Source organism: Nerophis lumbriciformis, linkage group LG21 (genome assembly GCF_033978685.3).
Source record: "Nerophis lumbriciformis linkage group LG21, RoL_Nlum_v2.1, whole genome shotgun sequence".
Classification (NCBI taxonomy): Eukaryota; Metazoa; Chordata; class Actinopteri; order Syngnathiformes; family Syngnathidae; genus Nerophis; species Nerophis lumbriciformis.
Window position 1 is genome coordinate 43382655 of NC_084568.2, and position 20691 is coordinate 43403345.

At 37.5% G+C, this 20691-nt stretch overlaps 1 protein-coding gene across 1 annotated transcript in view; it reads right to left on the bottom strand.

Annotated features, from left to right (window-relative positions):
• fam135b (family with sequence similarity 135 member B) overlaps positions 1-4589 on the bottom strand; it is a 295578-nt gene extending 290989 nt beyond the window's left edge. The window contains exon 1 of the mRNA XM_072915616.1: positions 4442-4589. The gene's annotated coding sequence lies outside the window, so the exon portion shown is untranslated. The remainder of the gene's footprint in view (positions 1-4441) is intronic.
• Between the last annotated feature and the right edge of the window lie 16102 nt (positions 4590-20691).

A 20691-nucleotide genomic window follows, 5' to 3' on the forward strand; every position in this document is an offset into this window, starting at 1 on the left:
TTGAAATACACTACTTTTGACCTCACACACGAGGTATTTTATTTGTACAAAGTATCAAGTCGGTTTTGCCGATACCAGCCTGACTTTTACTCGGTATCTGATGGTGAAGAAAATCAGTGTTGATGAACTGTTACACGTTGTTGCTGCTTGCTCTACCTACACAAGAAACAAACGTGTTTGAGACAAAGTCTATTGGCAAAAATGACGCAGATTGTCCAAAATACACAGGGAAGTTGCAGGCGTTGGACAATGTTATAAGGATGCAAATAATTCGATGTCGGTACCGAAAATCTGGACTATAAACTGCTACTTTTTTCCTAGGCTTTGAATCCTGCGGCTTATAAAACGGTGCAGCTAATTCATTGACTTTCAATCAATCAAAGTTTACTTATTTGGCCCTAAATCAAGAGTGTCTCAAAGGGCTGCACAAGCCACAACAACATCCTCAGACTTTAAAATAGTTTTAAAAAAAAAGCAAACACACTAAATAGGTGTGTTACTGTTTGTGCTATGGTGCCACCTTTTGGACGAGTTCACTCACTGCAGTGCTGCATTGACCTTCTGTTTAGACTTTTTTTTAAACCTCGCGGAAGTACAGTTGCCTTTCGGTCTTCTAGCATTCCATAGCATTTCCACTCGTATGGATTCTTCATTCATAAATCTAAGTCACATTTGTAAGTTTTACAGCATAACTAAAACCATTTTTAATTACTAAACTGTCCCATGTACTGTACTGTACCATGAATTGATTACGTGGAAAAACGTATTGGGGTGTAACCATTTAGTGGTCAATTGTACGGTGCAATCTAATAATAAAAGTTTCAATCAATCAATCAATCAATGTGTGATGTCTGTAGGCTTTATTCCCGGTGCGCGCTATCGTCCAGAAAATACGATAGTTGAATTGACCTTGACATTGCTAATTCCTGGAGGGACTAACATGAAGTCCAGTCTTTCTATACGTGTCATCAATTAAAGGTGCAACGTAGTAGACGGGTGCACTTGTAGAGTGAAAGGGGAGTAATAGAGAATGGCATGATATTGATTAGATGTTCTTAGTAGTTACACAACAAGATGCTAGCTATTAGAGTTTACAGCATCACCTTAGCCTGACAGGTGAAGGGCTCAGGCATCTACATAAATGTGGATGACCTTATTAACGGTCAAACCTGGTGACTCTGCAAAAGTCATGCATTTATTAGCGTTTTAAAATGGCTGCCAATCACTTACATTAAGTTATTCAGTATATGTTCAGATTGTGTCTTTTGTTCTAAAAATACTAAAGAGATCTCCTCTTAACTGACTTGGATTGACGTTTGGACCTCTATATCCTCCTGAGAACCGGTGTCATCTACAGTGGACATTTGTGGGCTTGCATAACAGGCCAAAGAAGTGGCCCACAGACAAATATCCACTGGAGAGCAGAGGTTCTCAACCTTTTTCCCCTCAGGGCCACTCAAATATTAATGCTAAATTAGTCATCTTACTTTTGATTTGAATTATATTCAATAATTATATCTAACCTACTTACAGTTTACAACTTTGTCAAATGTTACAAAAGCATGTTTTAATAAAACATTAATAATTGAACAAACCTTAAACTGTGGTTGTGCTGATTAGAAAAATAAGTACTAATCACTGGGACTTATCCAGGATGTACCCCACCTTCTGTTTGCATGCAGTTGACATAGGGTCCAGCCACCACCGTGACCGCGAGAGGGACAAGCGGTAGAAAATGGATGGATGAATGTACCAATCAAATATACTGCATAAGAAGGGACTCATAAATAACTGATTAAAATACATTTACACACAACTATGTTGTTAAAATAAATAAACAAAATCAAACATGCTTTCTGACTAAACGATCAATGAAAATTGAAGTGCAAATTAAAATACAGCTTCACTACTTTAGTCAAAGTTTTTGTGCTTAAGAAACTTCTCTGACTTCTTCTGTTTGTTTGATATTGTCATCACTGCCACAAGTGGTGGAAAAGTGTATTACAACTAAACACATACGAATCGCAGCTGAGAAACACATTTTTAGACGGGCCTCTAGGGAGCGCTCACGGTCCAACAATGTGCCTCAGCCCTATGGTTAAGAAACAGTGCTGGCTCTGAAGAGGTTACTTGCCTGCTAAAACCAAACTTCCTTGGTTTAGAAATTATAATATCGTATATGCTCTAAAATAACTGTTCTTTCATTTTTTTAGGCGGAAAATTCAACACATTTCTGCCACTCATTGAAATGGAAATCACCACAAACTATAACAACACGAATTTGAACAATATTGTCTGTTTTGGAAATGAGAATATTTTAAATCAAATATATAAACGGCTTGATCATTTTATTTCATTAAAAAAATAACTAAGCAATACATACAATTTTGTGAAATATATATTGTATTTGCTCTTTATATAAGTCATACTCTTTTTCAATGTGATTTGACCTAAATACAAGTGAAACTCCAAAAAATGTAATATGGTGAAAAACTTCATTCATTTCAGCAATAGACCTACCAATGTGAAACAAGTATGTGATATCATTACCAGAGGTGGGTAGAGTAGCCAGAAATTGTACTCAAGTAAGAGTACTGTTACTTTAGAGATTTATTACTCAAGTAAAAGTAAGGAGTAGTCACCCAAATATTTACTTGAGTAAAAGTAAAAAGTATGTTGTGAAAAAACTACTCAAGTACTGAGTAACTGATGAGTAACACACACACATATCATATATATATATATATATATATACACACACACACACACACACATATATATATATATATATATATACACACACACATATATATATATATATATACACACACACATATATATATATATATATACATAGATATATACAGTATATAATTTATATTTTTTTTTTTTGCCGTTTTTGTTTACATGTTAATAGTGTTTTAATGAATATACATGCATGTTTAACACATATAGATTCCTTTCTTTCATGAAGACAAGAATATAAGTTGGTGTATTACCTGATTCTGATGACTTGCGTTGATTGTAATCAGACAGTAGTGATGACAAACGTCCACGTTTTCAAATGGAGGAGAAAAAAAGTTCCTCCTTTTTGTCTAATACCACATGAAAGTGGTTGGTTTTTGGCATCTTATTTGTCCAGCTTCCATATTCGTTTTTATACACTTTACAAGAAATACATTGGCGGCAAACTCCGTAGCTTGCTAGCTTGTTTGCGCAGGCTTTCGGAGACTCTTATTTTGAAAGCGCAGGCGCGATGGAGCGGCACTTTTATTGTGAAGACAGGAACTGTGCAGTCAGTCTTTAGGCTTTTGACGGGATGTACGGTTGAAATAAAAAATGGTCTTTTTTCCTTCACACTTTTGATTGATTGATTGGAACTTTTATTAGTAGATTGCACAGTACAGTACACATTGCGTACAATTGACCACTAAATGGTAACACCCCAATACGTTTTTCAACTTGTTTAAGTCAGGTCATGTGACCCCTGGCTCTGTTTGATTGGTCCAACGTCACCAGTGACTGCATCTGATTGGTGGAACGGAGTGAACGTCACCAGTGACTGTATTTGTTGAAACGCAGGCACTATGAAGGTCTGTCTGACAGACCAAAACAAACAAAGCGTGCATTAACAGATCGATAAAAATTAGTAGCGAGTAGCGAGCTGAATGTAGATAAAAGTAGCGGAGTAAAAGTAGCGTTTCTTCTCTATAAATATACTCAAGTAAAAGTAAAAGTATGTTGCATTAAAACTACTCTTAGAAGTACAATTTATCCCAAAAGTTACTCAAGTAGATGTAACGGAGTAAATGTAGCGCGTTACTACCCACCTCTGATCATTACATACAAATTGAAATATGTCAAGCTTTTGTTATCATTTTGATGATCACGGCTTACAGTTTTTGAAAAACCCCACATTTTCTGAAATGTTCAATTTATAGTTTTCATAAGCTGTAAACCACATCAAAATGATATCAAAAGAAGGCTTGAAATAGCTAGTGTCATTTATTAGTTTCCCTTTGTGAATCTAATTGCTGCTGTAAAAACCGTTGCACAATGTTCTACTTCTTTGAGTTTCACCTGTAGTGCTTCTCAAGATACCCAAAGACGCCTATTTTTTAAAATATTTTTTTCCTATTATATTTCCTCAGTGCATTGAAAGCAATTGATTTCTTTAACCAAATAAATATCACTTTTCAAGACACCTAATGACACTATTTAACATATTATTCAGAACATCACTAAAGCTACCCAATGATGTATTTATGACAAACATCAAAGTCCATTTATTGCCATAATTCATTAGTCTTTGGAATATGAATTTGCACACTTTTCATGGCCAAATGACGTGATTATAATGTCAGATGATTATTATTCCTAAAAACAGCACGCATGTATGCAAATGCTATTTAAAAAGGTGCAGTGTGCAGCGGGCTTGTACCTTTGAGATGGGTTGATGTAGGAAAAAAGCAGTGAGCGAGACCCTGAGGGACCTCTGAAGACGTCTTTTAAAGGCGTAACGTCTGCCCTTGCTGCTGACCAAGCCATCAGTCATCTATTTGACGTCCCGCTCGTTTCAGGAAGCTAACGTGCGTCTGCAAGAGAGTTTACACAGAGAAATAACCTCCAGCGCAGCCATTTCTCAGATGCAAGAGACATAACCTTTCATAAAGAATCCTGTCTCTTCCGCAGGGACAGAAAGTCTTCTTGCTCTACATGCTTGAGTCCCATCTTTGAACCAGGAAGTAGCCTGCTAGCTAACAAACAGATGGACAAATACTAACATGACAGGTGTCTTTTACCACTATTGCCATATTTTATCCTCTTTTTCTAACCATTTAATAAACATTTTGGCCTGTCTCTGAATCAAAATGGTATGCTAGGTGATCCACACTCCACAAACCATGAAGTACAGTAGCCTGCTAGCTAACAATTATACTGACAAAAATGGTACGGTCTAAAACCTGTCATTTGGCACCCTCCATGAACCAGGAAGTAGTCTGCTAGCTAACAAATATACTGACAAACAAATACAAACATGACAGTTTTTTAAATTTTTTTTACAATGTTGTATTGCAGGGGTGCTCATTACGTCGATCGCGAGCTACCGGTCGATCTCGGAGGGTGTGTCAGTCGATCACAGGCCAGCCATTAAAAAAATAGTCCTAAAAATGAGGGATCATAAATCTTCACTATGACGTCACTTTGGTCACTTGATTGACATTCACGGCACCCGAGGGTCTTCTGAGATGACGCTGGCTGCTGCCAGCTCATTAAAATTACCGACTGGAAGGCGAGAAACACTTTATTTCAACAGACTCTGGCGCCGTACCTGTCGTCAAAACTCCAAAGACCGACTGCACAGTTGCACAATAAAAGCGCTGCTTCATCCTGCCTGCGCTACCAAAATAAGAGTCTCAGAAAGCTGGCGTGCACAAGCTAGCAAGCCACGGAGTTTGCCAACAATGTATTTCTTGTAAAGTGTATACAAAGGAGTACGGAAGCTGGACAAATAAGATGCCAAAAACCAACCACTTTCATGTGGTATTGGACAGAAAGGAGGACTTTTTCCTCCTCCATTCGAAAATGCGGACGTTTTTAGCACCACTGTCTGATTCCTATCAATGCAAGTCATCAGAATCAGGTAATACACCAACTTATATTCTTGTCTTCATGAAAGAAAGGAATCTATATGTGTTAATTATGCTTGTATTATCTCTAAACACTTTTAACTTATAACAATATTAACTATATGTGTTAAACATGCTTGTATTATCTTTAAACACCTTTAACTTGTTAACAATATTAACTATGTGTTAAACATTCTTGTATTATTAAACACCTTTAATTTATTAACAATATTAACTATATGTGTTAAACATGCTTGCATTATCACTAAACATCTTTAACTTGTTAACAATATTAACTATATGTGTTAAACATGTTTGCATTATCTTTAAACACCTTTAACTTATTAATTATATGTGTTAAACATACTTGTATTTTCATTAAACACCTTTAATTTATTAACAATATTAACTATATGTATTAAACATACTTGTATTTTCATTAAACACCTTTAATTTATTAACAATATTAACTATATGTGTTAAACATGCTTGTATTATCATTAAACACCTTTAACTTGTTAACAAAAACATATGTTTCATAAATAAGTAAATATAAATGATATATATGAATGAGGTAGATCCCCACGACTTGATCAATTGAAAAGTAGCTCGCCTGCAGAAAAAGTGTGAGCACCCCTGTTGTATTGTATCCTCTTTTTTTAACCATTTAAGTCATAAATAAACATAGTGGCCTGTCCTGTAATCAAAATAGAATGCTATGTCACCCACACTCCAGGAAGCAAGGAAAGACACTTGATCTAAAGTAGTATAGTCTAATTGTCACATGTTCAGGAAGTACTGCTAGCTAACTGAGCACAACTCTACCATGTTTATTACTTTTAAAAGATAAGTGAAGTCAAAATGGAATGTTCCAATCACTCTAGAGTCAAAGGTGGTATGGTCCTTAATCTTATTTTATTGCAGGGTGAAGCAGGAAGTAGTCTGATATCTAACAAACAGATGAACAAAGAAATCCAAACATGACAGTTTTGTACTCTATCCTCTTTTAGCCATTGAAGTCATACACAAACATTGTGGCCTGTCCTAGAATCTAAATGGTATGTTGTGTCAGCAAATATACTGACAAACACTTGTCCCTGCATGCATGAGGACTACGTCACTTCCTGTCAACTTGTTTTATTTCAATAACAATGTCATATAAAAGGTAACACACATCAAACCAAATATGACTTAGGAAAATAGTATTTTGAAACCATACAGAAACTTGAACGATGTACTAAGCAGCATTAAATATCAAATATCTTTTTATTACTAATTCACAATACTGACCTTTTAAAAGTCTACTTTTGTTGTGCAAATAGATTTGAGTAAAATGCCTTGTCAAAGATAATCAACATTTTAAAAAGAAATGACCACCCCGAAAGGGACAAGCGGTAGAAAATGGATGGATGGACAGACTTGTGTGTCATTCATTGCAATGACAGAAGAGTGAAAGTGGTTGAAATTGTGGCGATGATACTACCGTATCTTTCGGACTATAAGTCGCAGTTTTTTTCATAGTTTGGCGACTTATACTCAGGAGCGACTTATGTGTGAAATGATGAACACATTATAATATTATTGATCTCATTCACGTAAGAGACTATTGTTTAGTAAACGTATAGCATGTTCTATATGTTCTAGTTATTTGAATGACTCTTACCATAATATGTTACATTAACATATCAGTTGGTTATTTATGCCTCATATAACGTACACTTATTCAGCCTGTTGTTCACTATTCTTTATTTATTTTAAATTGCCTTTCAAATGTCTATTCTTGCTGTTGGCTTTTATCAAATACATTTCCCCCAAAAATGCGACTTAAATAAGTTTTTTTCCTTCTTTATTATGCATTTTGGGCCAGTGCCACTTATACTCCGGAGTGACTTATACTCCGAAAAATACAGTAATGATTTTTTTTTTTAAATCTACCCCTTGTTCATGTTTTTAAATTCTAACTCATTTTAATACTAGGTCAGCTATTCTTTTTATATAAAAACTTTGAAAAAACATTGAAATATCACAGCATGTGACGTCACAGAAGCTACGTCGTAAAATATTTCTCGAAAGAAAGTGTTGTATTCTTTGTGCACCAATCAGGTAGTAAAACAACACTCAAATATGAACATTTGAAGTCAAAACGGAATGTTCCTATCACCCTCCAGTCAAAGGAAGTAGCCTGCTAGCTAACAAACAGATGACAGTTTTTACTAATATTGCAGTATTGTATCCTCTTTTTTTTATCAATGCATCATAAATGTATATTTTGACCTGTCTTTCCTGTAATCAAATGTGTAAAGTCATCAAACCTCCATGAACCAGGGAGTAGCTTGTTACCTAACAAACACACATAAGTGACATTTAGTATTTTTTTGTAGAATTTGTTTTAAAATGATTTACATTACTATTAAACAGTAGTGGTTGTAGCTTGCAGTGTCCTCTTTTGTAGTCTGACGAGTCCTATGTGTATCATTCAGGGTCTCTGCAGGTTTCAACCAGTCAAACTTAAGACTTTTAAGACTTTAAGACCATAATGAACATAATTGATGACCATTTCATATCAATACTGACAAAAAAGTACAGAGGCATGAATGAATTGTAAATGTTTCCATCACACTCCTTTAAGAGTGAAGTTGACTGTGTATGGGTGTGCAAGTTGTGCAAGTGTTTGTGGCGTTTCAGCGGCTTTTGACACGGACTTATCCAAATTTTTGACTTTTACATGATCATTTCATTGACTTTCACCACAATGTTTACATCCTCAATAAGTCCACAAATATCCTGTTAATAATATAATGTTGGTTACATTTGTATGAATTTCCATCCATCCATCCATCCATCTTCTTCCGCTTATCCGAGGTCGGGTCGCGGGGGCAGCAGCCTAAGCAGGGAAGCCCAGACTTCCCTCTCCCCAGCCACTTGGTCCAGCTCCTCCCGGGGGATCCCGAGGCGTTCCCAGGCCAGCCGGGAGACATAATCTTCCCAACGTGTCCTGGGTCTTCCCCGCGGCCTCCTACCGGTCGGACGTGCCCTAAACACCTCCCTAGGGAGGCGTTCGGGTGGCATCCTGACCAGATGCCCGAACCACCTCATCTGGCTCCTCTCCATGTGGAGGAGCAGCGGCTTTACTTTGAGCTCCTCCCGGATGACAGAGCTTCTCACCCTATCTCTAACGGAGAGCCCCGCCACCCGGCGGAGGAAACTCATTTGGGCCGCTTGTACCCGTGATCTTGTCCTTTCGGTCATAACCCAAAGCTCATGACCATAGGTGAGGATGGGAACGTAGATCGACCGGTAAATTGAGAGCTTTGCCTTCCGGCTCAGCTCCTTCTTCACCACAACGGATCAATACAGCGTCCGCATTACTGAAGACGCCGCACCGATCCGCCTGTCGATCTCACCATCCACTCTTCCCTCACTCGTGAACAAGACTCTGAGGTACTTGAACTCCTCCACTTGGGGCAAGATCTCCTCCCCAACCCGGAGATGGCACTCCACCCTTTTCCGGGCGAGAACCATGGACTCGGACTTGGAGGTGCTGATTCTCATCCCAGTCGCTTCACACTCGGCTGCGAACCGATCCAGTATGAATTTAAGTTGGAAAATAATTACAATCTGTAATAATAATGAACTATTAGTACCACGTTTCCTAATAATGTAACAAATAAACTATCATATAGGTGTGTGAATCTTTGGGCACTTAACAATTCTATCCGATTCCTGGGGTGATGATTTGATTCAGAATCGATTCTCAATTTAAACCGATTTTCGCAATGTTTTATTTGGTATAATAATTATAATAAAACTCTTTCAAAATAGGTTACGGGTTAGCTCTTTCTGGTTTTATGGAGATGGCCTAAAAACAGCTTTAAAAACTAAACAAAAAAACCTTTGTGTGTATATAGATTGATATACATACATACATACACACATACATATATACTGTATACAGATACATATACATACATATCCTATACTTACATACATAAGGGTTAGGTGGTAGCCCTAACCCATACATACAGTTTACAGTATATATGTGTGTATATATATATATATTAGAGATGCGCGGATAGGCAATTATTTCATCCGCAACCGCATCAGAAAGTTGTCAACCATCCGCAATCCACCCGATCTAACATTTGATCAGAACCGCATCCGCCCGCACCCGCCCGTTGTTATATATCTAATATAGACGATGCAAGGCATTAGTGAGGTTATAAAGCTTTTGCCTGTTAAAGAAAAGAGACTGATCCAATGCAGCACAGACATTCGCGTGCCACGCTATCACGACCCAGACGCACACCAGTGCGCAATCATATGGGAGCCGCGCTGAGCGCACCTCCAAGCGCGTCTCGCTGCCGGCGACGGCCGGGTATATGGGCCCGACGCTCCTGCGCCATCCATTTTCAGGGCTAGTTGATTCGGCAGGTGGGTTGTTACACACTCCTTAGCGGGTTCCAACTTCCATGGCCACCGTCCTAGCTGCTGTCTATATCAACCAGGGTGAGCCCCACCCCTTTCGTGAGCGCACTGCGCGCGGAGTGACCCCTGTTACGCGCCCCCGGCAACAGGGGTGGCGGGCAGGTAAGCTGCGCGGGCGGAGCGCGCGGAGTGACCCCTGTTACGAGCCCCCGGCCACGGGGGTGGCGGGCAGGTAAGCTGCTTACCTGCTGCGCGTGACGCCGGCCGCGGCGATGGCGGACGAGGCGGGGTGTCGGTGCGGTGGGCGCGGTGGTGACCCTGGACGTGCGTTGGGCCCTTCTCGCGGATCGCCTCAGCTACGGCTCCCGGTGGGGCCCTCTCGGGGGAAGGGGCCTCGGTCCCGGACCCCGGCGAGGCGTCGGGGGCCTTCTCCGCTCCGTAAAAGTGTCCATCTCTTTTTTTTTCTTCTTCTATTGTGGCATATGCAGCAGGTGCCTGCTCGTTTTTCGTATGTGGGTAACAACATTTAACTATGTATATATATTTACCAATTGGTTTAACTGCCACCCGCCTGAATCTATTTAAAATCTAATTTTTTTAAATTTCAATCGCCCGACCCGACCCGACCCGACCCGCTGATAAAATCTAATTGTTTTAAATTTCATCCGCCCGATTCGCGGATAATCCGCGGACTCCGCGGTTGTGCCCGCAAACCGCGCATCTCTAATATATATATATATATATATATATATATATATATATATATATATATATATACTTTACGGATGTAACGGTAAACAGTATAATGATAAACTGCGATAAAATTCCAGACGGTGAGTATGGTAGTGTATACCGATACTAATAAAGTGCCGTGGTACTCATGAATTTAAAACGATACTATACTGCCTTTGAAAAATACAAGTACTTTTTTTTCGTCCGCATGCTGCGGTGCGTCCGTGACATACATACAGAGTGCATGATGTTGAGTGTCAGCTCGCACACACAGAGCCGAAAGAGCATACAAGAATAAACAGTGTGAACAGGAAGAATAGCAAAAAAAAGTCAATTCTACTGATTGATAAAGAGCGTTCAAGGATGGTGGAATATTTGGGCTTCAAAACTATCAATAAAGATGACGCTTAGTTGTTTTAAAATATGCCTCGCCAAAGGTGAAGTATTAAAATTTTTGCTTCAAACGTATCTAAACATTTCAATAACAAGCAGTCAGATGGACAGGTAATATAGTTATATGCTATATAGCTCACCTGCTGTGCACATATAAATTTGTAGCTGGTTGGCTTGTTGCCACTTATTAGCGCAGTCAAAAGCGCCCACATAGCGCCAAGTGAAATGACTGAATTTTGTTACATATTCCTACAATATGTGTTTCATCTTTAACAAGGTGTGTTTGAGCTGCTACTTTTCTGTGTACTTTTAGCCATAGTTTTATTGTTTAGTATTGACTAATTATGTTATTTGTCTGAAAGTACAGATCAAAATTGGCAACTATAAATCATGAAGCATTTAATACAATGTCAATAAAGCTTTCTATTCTATTCTAACCTAATCCTAGATTATGGCAGACTACATACAATATATACACTTGTAAAGTGTTCTCTGAGTGCAATGACAACAGCCCAATGTGTTTAATGCCTTTTAATTTTAACCTTCTCAATTTTTCTTTGAGTGCACTAAGAAACATGTTTAATATATGGTAAGATTTTGTGTTAAAATAAAGCTTGGCATATATTTATGGTTCCCTTAATTTCATCATCATCATTTCTTTTTATTCCTTTCATGAAAATGCATACATACAAGCCACGTACAGTTGACACTGTCATTGTTTTTTGTTTCTTATACATTTCCATGATCAGAAAAGAGCAGATGGAAGAATAATATTCTTATATTTATCTGCCCCCTTTTTAACACAAATTATTTTAGATGACTTTATCACTGTACCCCAGCTCCAAAATACTTTTTCATTTTCCTTTAAGTATTTTCATAATGACACGTCCAATCAAAATCAGAAATCATTTTGATATAATTCCAGTTGTCTCTTTTTGTAACTCTTTTTAAATTCAAAGATATTCTTGCAACTTTTTAAGTCTTTCTTTAGAGAAGTCCATGCTTTCACCGCAGCAACAGACAAGCACATTTCTTTCAAAAGTGTTGGCACTCTTGGATGTTTAAAGTCATACTTCTGTGCTTCTCATCTTCAGACGTGAACACAAATAACTTTTGTAAGTCCTTCAGAAGAACTTTATTTCTAGCTTTGAACATCACTAATAGAGTATGCAATTGTACAATGTCTTTTAGTTGTAATAACCCTGACCTAATGAAGAGTGGATGTGTGTGGTCTCTGTGTCTTACTGTAAAAATTATACAAATTACTCTTTTCTCTGAAAGAAATAAAGGCATTAGGTTGCTGGGATATGTATTTTTCCATATTTCTGCACAATAATTGAGCAATATAACATTCTCATTGTGTTATAGGGGAAACTGTATTTACGGTAACCTTGTTCAAAATAAATAAACTTAGTTTTCACATCTAAGATGACCCCAAGAAATCTGATTTCAGACACCTTCTCAATTTTTACATTGCTTATGGATAAACTAACTTCTATCTTTCTTTTATTACTGAATACCATACATTTAGTCTTTTCCAGATTTAAAGATAATTTATTTACATCAAACCACAATTTTAGTTTAACCATTTCCTTTTCAATATTATCGGCTAAGATTTTCAAGTCATCTGCTGAACAGTATAACTTTGTATCATCTGCCAATAATACGTACTGTAAAATTGTCGAAACCTCACAAATATCATTTATATATAAAATAAAAAAAATGGTCCTAAAATTTTGAAAGTATCAAAAAGTACACATCACATACTGTATATATATATATATATATATATATATATATATGTTTTTATAATTTACGATTTGTAAAAGTTATGAATTGATTTAGAATCAGGATGAATACGAATCGAGATTTGGATGTGAATCTTTTTTTTTTGTGCACCCCTATTATCAGACATTACAAACTTTGTTCAAATAAAAATAATTATCTGACTGAGTTATAATTTCAAAGCAAGTTATTCGTTAAACTGTAAAATTGACAATAGATTTTACGTAAAAAAATGGCTGATCAATCAGCATAAACTTACCATTAAAAAAACGGTTGTACTATTTTTCTATTGACAGTAATACATCGCATAGATTTTACAGTAAGAAATTGACCGCTCTGTCGCCAGAATTTTGCTGCAAAAAAACAGTGGAAGCATTTTTCCAGCTACAATAATATGCTGTAAAAAAAACTAGGGCTGCAACAACTTATCGATTAAATCGATTAAAATCGATTATAAAAATAGTTTATTAATTTAGTCATCGATTCATTGGATCTATGCTATGCGCGTGCGCAGAGGCTACTGTTTTTCTTTCTTTTTTTTAATAAACCTTTATTTATAAACTGCAACATTTACAAACAGCTGAGAAACAATAATCAAAATAAGTATGGTGCCAGTATGCTGTTTTTTTTCTATAAAATACTGGAAAGGATAGAAATGTAGTTTGTCTCTTTGATCCGATTATTAATCGAAGTAATAATCGATTAACAAATTAGTTGTTAGTTGCAGCCCTAAAAAAAACTATCAATTCTATGAAAACATTCTGGCAACAGAGCTGTTGTTCTACAGAGTCTGTAAAATAATATATAATGATCAAATGCATATGCAAATGTATGATATTAATATGAGATGAATTATTTATATTAATTTATTACTCACAGTTACTCAGTGAGAAGGACTAAGTCCTGTGTGTGATGTTTTCTCTCCTTCCTCCACAGAAAGCCAGCATGTGTTGTCTTCCTGGCCCTTGTGGCCCTCCTTCTGGCTCCAGCACTTGGACGTGAGCACATTGCTTTTTTTTTTTAATTGCAGTGTTTTCCTTCTTCTAAACGTTTTGGATGCCTTTTTTGAGGCCTTGAACATGCATGAAAGGTTTCTATATTTTGCAGACGTGCCAGGAAAAATCAAACTTCAAAATATGCTCTCTCGCGCCACCTCTAAAATTAGAACATTTTAGCCCCTCCAAGCAGTTCCACGTATCGACAGGAAAATGGCAAGAGACGTCTATCATAGGGATGTCCCGATCCAGGTTTTTGCACTTCCGATCCGATACCGATATTGTTTTTGCATTTCCGATCCGATACCAATACTGACCGATACCGATACTGGCCTATCCGAGCATGTATTAAAGTTTAAAGTTATTTAGCCTACTTAGTTGTCAGAATCATGTTGAAAAGGGTTTTAGTACTCTTGATAACAACTAGCCAGCTGAATTAGGGGAGTTTGAATAATACACAATGGTTGGTAACAAGAAACTGACCTGTTTATTCAAGGATAAACACAAAATAGACAAAATGATACATGACAAACAGAAATGGCATCATTGAACTAGGGCTGGGCGATATGGCCTTTTTTTAATATTGCGATATTTTAAGGCCATATTGCGATACACGATATATATCTGGATATTTTGCCGTAGCCTTGAATGAACACTTGATGCATATAATCACAGCAGTATGATGATTCTATGTGTTTTGATTGATTGATTGAGACTTTTATTAGTAGGTTGCACAGTGAAGTACATATTCCGTACAATTGACCACTAAATGGTAACACCCCAATAAGTTTTTCCACTTGTTTAAGTCGGGGTCCACTTAAATTGATTCATGATACAGATATATACTATCAGATATATACTATCATCATAATACAGTCATCACACAAGATAATCACATTGAATTATTTACATTATTTATAATCCAGGGTGTGGAGGGGGGCGCCGGATGTAAGTGTCAAAAAGACAGCCAAAAGAGTTTGATATGAGAATAAATCTAAAGTTAAAATATAGGGTAGAAATGCATCCATTTGCAGGAAATGTAGTCTTGATTTTCAAAATGTTCTTTCAAGGCTTGCATGTCTACATTAAAACATTCTTCTTCATACTGCATTAATATATGCTACTTTTAAACTTTCATGCAGAGAAGGAAATCACAACTAAAAAAAATCACTAATTTTTTTCATACGGTGTTGATGTGGAAATTTTTGCCTGCCTCGGCATTTTGATGGTGTGGGCGTGTGGCACCGAATGGAGATAAGCGTCTCGACAGACGTCACAATATTTGAACAATGATGACGAAAACTGTTTTCTCTGTCGTGTCCGTGTGTCGAAAATTGTTATGCGCTTATTTTTTTATTTGATTTTGTGCGTGGCATAAATTTGCCGTGCGCAGAGGACGCTTGAGCAGGCGCGCACCTTAGCGGCTGCGCTAGCATCACAGCTAACGTTAGCCATGCCGCTACCTCGCTCTCTGCTGGGAGAGGACGTATACGTATGTGACGTGTGACGTGACAGTATGTGACGTATGACGTGACAGTATGTGACGTATGACGTGACAGTATGTGACGTATGACGTGACAGTATGTGACGTATGTCGTGACAGTATGTGACGTATGACGTGACAGTATGTGACGTGTGTAAGAAGGTGCGCTCGCTGTCTGTGAGAGGGAGACACAGGAAAGAGTGAGAAGAGCATGTCGTGTAATGCCAGCAGCTAAAAGCAACTGTGTGAGAATTGTGGATGTGTTGAAGGTGTGCTGGAAAATGCGGAACGGAAGTTACGGCGCAGCAGAAAAGTGGAATGTATTATTTAAATCGGTGCGTTGGGAAACACGGACCGGAGTTTTTTTTTAAACTGGATCTGGATCGGCATTTTCCCATGCCTTGCCGATACGCAATTTTTGGCAAATATCGGCAGCCGATCCGATCCAAATATCGGATCGGGACATCCCTAGTCTATCATGTGGGGACGCACATAAAAGTCTCAGGAACCTATATCTGAAAATGAACAGGAAGTCGGCCATTTTCGGTTTTTGTCTTCGTTCCAATGACAGAAACTACACTTATAGGTGATGACAAATTAAGAACACATTTTTCCTACGCCATAAGATGCGGGCGTGGTATGGCGCCAGACTTTGCATCGGTGGTTTATGGCTATTTTCTGGCGAAGAAAAAGGGATTGTACTTTAACAGACTTCCACTCGGGACTTGGGTCAAATGAGTCACGGTTAAAATGACAGAAACTACACTTATAGGCCATGATAAATTAAGAACACATGTATCCTACGCCATTAGAGGTGGCCGTGGCATGGCGCCAAACATTGCATTCCTCACAAAATGTTAGTAAGTGGGTTCCACCAATTCAGTTTTGATCTTATTTGGTAGAAATGATGACACCCTGAAGTGTCAGTACCTGTTCCTACCTGCTCATAGTGGGCGGAGCTGATCAGAGACGGATACTAAACTGACAAGTGAAGATGAATTGAAAAAAATGTTTTGCAAAAGACAGGATGTGGACGCAGCACGGCGCAAAACTCCAATCTGATAGTTCGCCACCAAATGTGAACTTGGTTTCACACGTTCAGGTCTTGATCCTAATTGCTACAAATGTTGACAGTCTGAAGTGGCTTCATTTAGTTTGAAATTAATTTAATTTATTTTATCTTATTTTGTTTTAATATTTCATTTCATTTTAGTGAAGTATGAAGTGAATTATATTTATATAGCGCTTTTCTCTAGTGACTGAAAAAGCTTTACATAGTGAAAGCCAATATCTAAGTTCCATTTACAGCAGTGTGGGTGGCACTGGGAGCAGGTGGGTAAAGTGTCTTACCCAAGGACACAACGGCAGTGACTAGGATGACGGAAGCGGGGATCGAACCCGGAACCCTGAAGTTGCTGGCACGGCCACTCTACCAACCGAGCTATACCGCCCCAATTTTAGTATTTTTTATTTTATTAGGGCCCTATTAAAATTGCTGTTTTTTCCTCTATACATTTAGACGCCTTTTTGAGGTCCCTACCATGCACGAAGAGTCCCCATATTTTCAGGCACGTCACATACCTGCCAACTTTTGAAATCAGAAAAACCTAGTAGCCAGGGTCCAAGGGCCGCAGGCCCCGGTAGGTCCAGGACAAAGTCCTGGTGGAGGGTTCAGGGCTTCGCCCCCCCCGACGCAAAATGATTATTAGCATTCAGACAGGTTAAAATGTTGCTAAAACCATCACTTTTCTATCAGTCACAGTGACTTTTCAAAACAAAAATATTACAGCAAAAATCATATGGGTTGATTGACATGTTTATTCTGTAAGCTAACTTCAATAGTTTGAAATTATTTTGACAGTTAATGCCAGTTATCCTGTCAACCTTTCACAAGACTTCAATTTGTTCATTGAAAGTATAAACAGTATAAACACTTTTTACAGTAAACAAATGGTAAAACAGTACTAAACAATTCCATAAAAAAAAAAAATTGGTGTCATTATTAACTTTCTGTCCAAGCTTGTATAATCTACTGCCTTGTTCAATTGTAAAAAATATTATGTGCCTAAAATTCACATTTCTATCACAATTATCATACTGTAAACATGGTAAGCTAACTTCATTAAAATTAATAGTCCTGTCAATAGCATGGAATTACAATTCAAATGTAGTTTTTTTGTAAGCCTTTCAAAAGAATTCAAAATATGAAAAATTCATGAAAATTAATTGAAGCCATCAGACACTTGAAAAGTGGCACATCACATCTCTAATGTAATCATTTGAACTTTTCAACAGAAATAGCACTGCAAAAATATTAAGGACATACTTCTGTATTTTGGTAGTTATGCTGTCAACATTTAACAAGATTTCTTCAACTTGGACTTGAAAGCATAAATAGTATAAACACTTTTAACAGTATGTCGTGCTGTGAAATACAGCCGACAGGATTGCGCTCCAAACACGAAGCAAGGCCAAAGCGCATGCATGGTGCAGGAGAACAAAGGACTTCTTTCATTTAAGGTTTGTGATAAACCATCAAACTCATTCGTTAAAAGGACTCTATAGTAATATAAAGCGAATTTTTCTGGACATTATCATGCAAGAAAAGTTTATTTTTGGGACCGCGATCACCGCGTAATGATTTTTAAAGGTTGCATTACAAACATTTAACTGTCCCATGTGATCAGCCAGTGCGATTGGAAATCCATGCTCAATTATTGCCTCCGTAAATAAAACTTCGGCATTTATCACATCCAAAGAATCTGTTTGGGCGACGAAAAACGTTGAAAGTTTTCCACTTGTATCGCTAGCAACGGCATTAGACTTGTGTTTTTTTGTCCCAACGTGGTCTTTTACATCGCTAATTCCTCCGTGTCCGATCGAAAAATATTGTCTGCACAAGGTGCAATTCGCGTAGTTTTCACCCTTTTTTTTTTTTTTAATTAATGAAAAACCGTATTTTTTATCACTGCAACCGTAACCCGGAATAGGTTGATGAAAACCGTACGAATTACGGGAAAACTGGAGTACTTGGCAGGTATGACGTCAGGTGTGACAAAAAAATGCAGAGTTATATTTTGGGGGTCCATCAGGGCAGATGTTACTGCAAGCGTCATGCGGTGCAGCGAGGGCCGTTCAACGCTGCTTGCAGCTTGAATTATTATTATTACATGTGTACCTAATGAAGTGGCCATTGTCTTGATCATGCAGGAAACCAAAATAGCAGACATGCAGAGGATTAAATAAGATTAAAGGTCCCTTCTGACAATCACAACAAGCTCCATTGTCTGCGCTGGTAAATCTAATATGAAGCGGCAGATAAAGTAGGAGTGCAGCTTTAAAATTGGAACGCACGCGGAGACGCCATGTGACATCTTCATTGTGGTCCCCCTCGTGCTCGTTACACTAATGACTGGCTTTGCGGCGGCAGACTAACATTTTAACAACTTGAGTGTGCAGTCTGATAAGTGTTTAGTGGGGGATTTTAAATACCTTCTCGCCACTTGATCTCATTTCTCAGCATTTATGTGAGCCGCTTCCAGATGTGTCGCCTCCACACAGTCCTGGAGCTCAGTCGTCACGGCGACTGTGGGATAATAGAAACACACAAGTGTTAATATATACTGGAAAATGTACATTCAGGGATGTGAGCAATCTGAGGAAAATAGAAAGTGCTGCCACTCAGACCCCAAAAGAAAATGTTAAACATGAAGACTACATTTCACATTTACATGTATTCTCATCTACAGTAGGAAGGAGTCACATGGCACCATTCATCACGGTTTACCTAACACATGAAACATGACAAATACAGGGTGTGCACTATCCACTTCAGTGGCCAGATGTGTTGAATAGCTAAAAATGCTTTGTGACATTTCCAACTTTGACCACAGCATCAAGTGGTACAAGTCCTCAAATGTTTGATATCATACGGTAGTACCTAAATGTAATACGTCATTGCTTTTAAGTGGTACAAGTCCTCAAATGTTTGATTTCTTACAGTAGTACCTAAATGTAATACTTCATTGCTTTTAAGTGGTACAAGTCCTTAAATGTTTGATATCATACAGTAGTACCTTAATGTAATACTTCATTGCTTTTAAGTGGTACAAGTCCTCAAATGTTTGATTTCTTACAGTAGTACCTAAATGTAATACTTCATTTCTTTTAAGTGGTACAAGTCCTTAAATGTTTGATATCATACAGTAGTACCTTAATGTAATACTTCATTGCTTTTAAGTGGTACAAGTCCTCAAATGTTTGATATCATACAGTAGTACCTAAATGTAATATGTCATTGCTTTTAAGTGGTACAAGTCCTCAAATGTTTGATTTCTTACAGTAGTACCTAAATGTAATACTTCATTTATTTTAAGTGGTATAAGTCCTCAAAAGTTTGATATCATACAGTAGTACCTAAATGTAATACTTCATTGCTTTTAAGTGGTACAAGTCCTCAAATATTTGATATCATACAGTAGTACCTAAATGTAATATGTCATTGCTTTTAAGTGGTACAAGTCCTCAAATGTTTGATTTCTTACAGTAGTACCTAAATGTAATACTTCATTTATTTTAAGTGGTATAAGTCCTCAAAAGTTTGATATCATACGGTAGTACCTAAATGTAATACTTCATTGCTTTTAAGTGGTACAAGTCCTCAAATGTTTGATTTCTTACAGTAGTACCTAAATGTAATACTTCATTTCTTTTAAGTGGTATAAGTCCTCAAAAGTTTGATATCATACAGTAGTACCTAAATGTAATACTTCATTGCTTTTAAGTGGTACAAGTCCTCAAATATTTGATATCATACAGTAGTACCTAAATGTAATACTTCATTGCTTTTAAGTGGTACAAGTCCTCAAATATTTGATATCATACAGTAGTACCTAAATGTAATATGTCATTGCTTTTAAGTGGTACAAGTCCTCAAATGTTTGATTTCTTACAGTAGTACCTAAATGTAATACTTCATTTCTTTTAAGTGGTATAAGTCCTCAAAAGTTTGATATCATACAGTAGTACCTAAATGTAATACTTCATTGCTTCTAAGACTACATTTACACGTCAGGCCAACATGGACAACATGTGGTCTTTTCAAAATCTGCTTCGTTCACAAGTAAATGTGATCTTTATCGGACTCCATTAAAAATGCACACAGGCCTCAAAGAAGCTCTAATGTGGCCTGACATCACTCGCAGACACAGTTTGATAACGTGAAAACAAAGGAAGTTGACCAGATTCC